General features: G+C 44.1%; 1 long non-coding RNA gene across 4 annotated transcripts in view; it reads right to left on the minus strand.

Moving 5' to 3' along the window:
* LOC116437707 overlaps nucleotides 1–5,767 on the minus strand; it is a 66,102-nt gene extending 60,335 nt beyond the window's left edge. For all 4 annotated transcript variants that reach the window (XR_004237425.1, XR_004237426.1, XR_004237424.1 and 1 more), the window contains exon 1: nucleotides 5,639–5,767. This is a non-coding gene — a long non-coding RNA (uncharacterized LOC116437707). The remainder of the gene's footprint in view (nucleotides 1–5,638) is intronic.
* Between the last annotated feature and the right edge of the window lie 233 nt (nucleotides 5,768–6,000).

A 6,000-nucleotide genomic window follows, 5' to 3' on the forward strand; every position in this document is an offset into this window, starting at 1 on the left:
AATGGAAAATCCTGATAAACATCCGGGCTGCTGTGAATGCAAAGGACAAAGCCTTTGTAGTAAAATGCCTCTGACATACGCCCATGAGAAGTGTTTGATGTGCTGTAAAAGACATTTGTCTGAAAAAAAAAAGTTTTTCCTCTTTGGCTTGGTTGAGTAGACTGTAGAAGTAAATGACACAAAGTAACCCTTCTTTTCCTGTCCTACTGCCCCCCTCTTTGTTTGATCTTGCAGTGATGTGATAATGGTGAGTCTGTAACTTGAAAGTAATTTCTGTAAAGACTTATACCATGAACAGAGGGGGTTTATTTTCTGCTGCTAAAGGGAGATCAAAGTATGATCTAGAGATTAGACCTGTTTTGAGAGAGAAAACTGAGTGGCCTATTTCTACCTCTGTCACTGAATTGCTGCATCAAACTGAGGAAGTTACTTCTCTGTGCCCTGGACCTTTGCTGTGTAGTGTAGCGTTCAGCTCTGGTGCTAATAACAAACATTTTGCATGGCTTAATCATAAATGATTGCCTGTGTGCTAATTAGCCACAGTCAGTGCAAAGTTTATTATGCTTATTTTCAACCTTTACACCAATTCAGGGAACGTGATGGTTGGTTTTGATTTAATTTTGGTCACAGCTTGCAGGAGGCAAAGGAAGAAAGCACTGAGATCCACAGAGGAGCTGGAGGCAATGGCACAGACTGCAGGCTGATGGGAATTTCTGGGCTCAGGGCTGTACTCTACAAAGGATGCTGGCATCAGAGAAGCATTATTACAGTGTTTTATATTGGCCTGGATGAGTTTAAACAACCACCTGAAGTACTAGTAGCAGTGCACACAGTGCAGGCAAACCTTCCAAATAAGTCCTGTGTCTCACACTGACTGCACTTGACTTTTGGTCACCAGGTTTTTTCTGTTGCTCAAACTAGTAACACTAGCTGAGGTATGTTGGCCTCCTCTCACAGCTGCAGTCTGGAGGTACTGCTTTCTTGTGAGCTCGGACTGGCAAATGAAAAAGTCAGGTCTGTATTCTGCCAGTGTGCTTGCATCTGCACGAATGCACAATCTGCTGAAAAGCACTCAACTGCCCAAGCCCTTCAAATACCAGGGTAAAGCTGTGTCAACAGTTGTCTCCCTGACAACCTTCTGAGCACTCTTACACATGGAAGAAATCAGTCAAAATCAGTCTAGAAGGAAAAAACTTGTGGAAATCCCTCTGCTCTAGACAAGGCTGCAGTTTTACCATTTGTAAAGAGAGAAAGATGTCAGGAGTGTCCCGTTCTGTGGCAATACTGGAAATCTAACCTGCAAAGGCAGTGTGATTAATTCAGAGGTACAGGAGCAATACAGTGCTATTCTGTGTGCAAAAGCAGGCTCACATCAGTTCTGCATTTTGTGCCCGGGCAGCCTAAGAGAAGAGACTCCATGATTCAAAATGTCTGCAGTCTGTGTCCCTGGAGAATCAGTAGGAGTTGAAGAAAACTTCCAAATGTTTTATGCATTTATGAGGGAAACAAGAAAGCAGCCTTCTCCCAAGGTATCAACAGGGAACCTGAGGAATAGAAGGATTAACAAGTTCTATGCATGGTGCAATGTGTTTGGGTTTGTTTGGTTTTTATTTCTTGTTTGTTTTTTTTTTTATTTTGATGCATCTGAGAAAGAAGCAAATTCCCTGAATTTTCCAGTATGACATGGCAAAGCAAACCCCATGAATTCCTGCAGCAGTTGCAACAGTGTCTTCATGCCCTCTGCCCTTTGTCCTTCTAAGGGGAAATGTTGGGTGGCATACAACATTGAAAAAGTTAATAATAGGCTAGCCAGTAAAAGCGAAGACTTGCAGCTTTGGATTGCAGCAGAGAAACAGGAGGGCAGCCTGTTCATACCAAATGTCTGAGAGTACCTTATTCACGGGAAGCACTGGCAGACTATAAAGTACTCTGTTAATTATTGTTGACATTGCATAGAGAGCTTCATGCTGTTCTTTCTCTGCCTGCTTTGACTTAATTTGTTTGAGAAAGTACTTTTTCTGTGCTGCAGATTATGTAAATTCATATACTCTACTGCACTGACAGATGTGTCTTTGTTTTAGAAGAAGCCATTATTTTTTTCAGTGCTGAATGTGAATGGAGCATTTCACACTGGTGGCTTCCAAAAATATTTATAAAGTGAAGCTGAGCAGCTCAAAATATTTTGCCCTCCTACACTGACATTCACAAGCCTTTATAGCAGCATTATCAAAAGCATTTGCAGTGGAACGTGCATGAGTTGGCCACAAAGACTGGGTTAGTCAACAAATGACTGAAGGCGCACATTTTAGTTAGCTCTGCCCCACACAGTTACAACTGTAACTAACAGGGCAATTATTCTATATTGTGGGTCAAAGACTATCTTATAATGATCCCTTGCTCTTGTAACTCCTGCATATCTGAGGAAACAGGATGAAGTAATAGAAAGTGAAAAAATTCTCCTTTCTTACTTTTTCAGCTGGTAAAATGTGGTCTGACTGTTTATTGACTACCACAGGTAGTGCTTATTCTGAGGGTTGATAGCTGCTCATAGGTCTGATATCTGGCTGTGGGTGGTGGCAATGTTTGCCTTCCACGTTTACATTCCTCTTCCACTGACCAGTGTGCCTAGGTATCCTTTGGCTCGCTCTCCCACTCTTTGATTCTTCCTGAACATGCTGCTAAGAAATGAAGTACACTGCAGCCACTTGGGCAGAGAGAAAGGCTCCCTACGAGCACATCAGTGCATCAGACTTACTCTTAGATTTAACTATAAATTAAAATGACCTCTCTGCCAATTGACTGTAGCGATTTCCATAGTCTTCACCACTGTATTGAAACCAGGGCTTCCCACACATTTCTTCCAACAAGAGTTATCCAAGAGAACTACACCTGCAATCAGTGCCCTCCAGCTGCACATAGAAGAGCGTGTCTGACTAACTTCATTAGTATGGACACGATAATTGACACACAATGTTTCAATGATAAGACCAGATATACTCCGTGTCTGTTCTCAGCTTTGTGCATTTCCATTTTTGAAGTTTTAAAATATATAATGAACAGCAGTGAGTCCAAGGAATCCCACTTATAAACCCACTAACTAATGTTAGCTCCATTGACTTCGATCAGGCCATCCCAGGAGTTGGGGCAATGCACCAGAATTAAACACTCTGATTATCCTCAGCAGGCAAATGGATAGGACAGACATTTTAAGCAGGGGAAGTGCTCCTACCTGAATTAGTATAGTAATGAGCTCAACAGCAGGGAAAGGCAGTATTTGTCATACACTATCCTGTCTTCCTAAACACAAGTTTGCATTGATGAAAAAATGGTGAGCAGTTTTACTCAGCAATGAAGAGGGACTCCAACTAATCCCCCTTCATTATTTAGGAGATAAAATATCTCTCTAGTATATCCAATGATTGCACCCTGCATAGGATGCCACTTCCCTTCAATGGGCATAGAAGTTTCTTTCCTCATAATCCTTGCATTGTTTGGACACAATCCCTTTTTGTACATTTGCATTTTTCCATTGATAGATGATTTTTTTTTAATTGCTGATGAGTGTGTAACCCTTTTGTTGTCTATATGCAGTGTTAATTCTGTGGTATTTAAGCATGTCTAAATGAAAAGTATCTCAGCTGAAGATCATTTTCAGTGGGTTTTTTTTTTTTCTGGTAAAGAGCCAGTTATTTTGGGTTTCTTGGTGCATTTTGGAGGCATGTGCAGTAAAGTTACTCCTAAAACCTTGAAACAGGAAAGAATAGCACACTTTAAAGCATGTGTTGCCATGTGTTTGCTACCCTCTTGCTACCCTCTTGCAGGTAAAAACGAAGTAATGCGTGACTAAGAATGCAATAAAGGAAAGAAGTCTGGAGAACAGTAACAGCAAACACGTGTGGTCTTTTGTATTCTTTTGTATCCTGTGAAGTATTAATTTCCTTTAGTGAATTTGTAGCTAAATTAAAAAAAACCCAAACAAAACCAAAACAACAAACAAGCTGAATTTTCCCTTTTGCCCAGCACAAAGTAAGAGAATACTAACAATTTTTATTAAAATATTACTGAAGAAGCTATGCGTCTAGTATTTGTGGACTTGTTCAGAACAGAAATGAGATACAGAGATTACCTCTAATGCAACCATGCCAAGGAAAGTGGGAATTGATATGACAGATCACTTCAGACTATATGAAGAACTGGGTTATAGGATGAAGGTTGATAGGGATGTTCTTCTAGCATGAGGTAGCCCTCCAGATGAAGGATTATGTGTGTCTGTGCAGAAGGCATTTGTTTTCGATGGCCAAGCCATGACTGTGAAGTAGGCTTCCTTTCCTCTGGGACTTTATCTCAGATTACACCAGCTCCTACTGCAAGTGAAGAACACCTTTCTTTGACCTTGACATTACTGGAATAAATGTTTAGGGGCATGTAAAATCTCAAAACAAACACTCTTCTCCTTGGGGAACAGATAAGTGAACAAGCACGTGACAGATGATAGTGACGTTACTTAATGAGTGACCGATTCGCACGTATATTCTGCTCTCACTGGAGTGGTAAGTGGCCACAAAGGAAGAACAGGTCATGTAACCGGTGTGCCTGGTGCAGGTCTGTAGGCGTATGCCCCGACATAGATGCAATGTTTGAAGATACTGGATTTCCCAAGGAACCCCTGAACTGGACGCAGAAGTCTTGCCAGAGCTTTCGAACTTTGTAAAAATTCAGTTTCAAAATTCACCTCCCACCCAAAAAGTACAAATGAATTTTTGCAAACCAGCTCATAAAATCTTCCTTGCAACATGGTGACTCAGTCTTGGGAAAAACTTTTTTGGAAAATTTTACTTGGGATTGCATGCTTAGGATTGGTATGTGTACAGTCCTTATGTGAACCACCTTTTATCGAGAACAGCCTTGCCACTGCCCCTCATCGGGTGGAGAAAACAGATGCCCAGCAGCAGCTACAGGTGTGTAATGCTCGCTGAGACATCCAACCTCATGGAGAGATAGGAGAAACAGGAACTGGTCAAACTGGTTCTGGAGGCCCCGTTAGGGGCTCCCTGATGCAGGGTCTTGTTCAGGCAGGCTGTGAAGCCCAGTGTGACAGGGTGGCCTCCATTGGAAAGAGCCTTGCACTTCCATTTTTTTAATCCTCTCTCACTCCCATTTTTGTCCTAATTTTTCTCCCCTTTCTATAGCGTTCTGTGTGAAAGAACACACTGGCAATGCTGAGTGCTGCATTGGAGGGAGGCCCCAGTTAAACTGGCTCCAGATGTGCTCGAACTGGCCTGGCTGTGTGCGCTGAAGAGCAAAGCCTGCCTCTTCGGTTGGGAGCAGGCACCCATGTGCCAGGCGATGCACGTGGCTGGCTGCCACAGTTACTAACCTAGTATTAACTGCATTAATTGTGGACATAAACAGTGTTTAGTGCCAAGCATGTCACAAGCTGATTATAAAAGCTGTGGTATAGGCAGAGTTTCAAACTGTGCTTCACTTCTAATTTCCAGTGCCCTTCCCACCCCTCCTCCCCCCCCCCTCCCCCTGCTTCCCCTCCCCCTCCGAAATTCCTTGAATGTGTCCGTGTATTTACCAAAATACAAATGTGTACCGAGCGGTAGAGCTATCGAGTTGTAAATGCTATGAGTACCTGCTAATGGCTGGGAGCAAATTGTCTGCAGACGCCTGGAGTCAGGGCGGGAGCGCCTGCAGCCCCCGGCCAGGGAGCACCCCCCGCCAGCCCCTGCTCCCCTGGCCCGTCCCATCCCGTCCCGCTCCGCCGCTGGCCGCAGCTGACCTACTTTTTCTGCATTTCTCCCCACACCACCCCGACCCCTCCCACGCATGGGGCTCGAAGGCTTTTAACCCTTCGGAGCGCAGCACAGCAGCCGCGGCTCCCCGATCCCGGCCGGCCCCGGGGCTTGGAGCCGGGGACGCGGCGGCCGCGGAGCGGGGCTCGTCGGGCTGGGCCGCCAACCAAGCTGTTCCCGCAGCACCACCCACTGGGCAGTG

Source organism: Corvus moneduloides, chromosome Z (assembly GCF_009650955.1).
Source record: "Corvus moneduloides isolate bCorMon1 chromosome Z, bCorMon1.pri, whole genome shotgun sequence".
NCBI classification, from domain to species: Eukaryota; Metazoa; Chordata; class Aves; order Passeriformes; family Corvidae; genus Corvus; species Corvus moneduloides.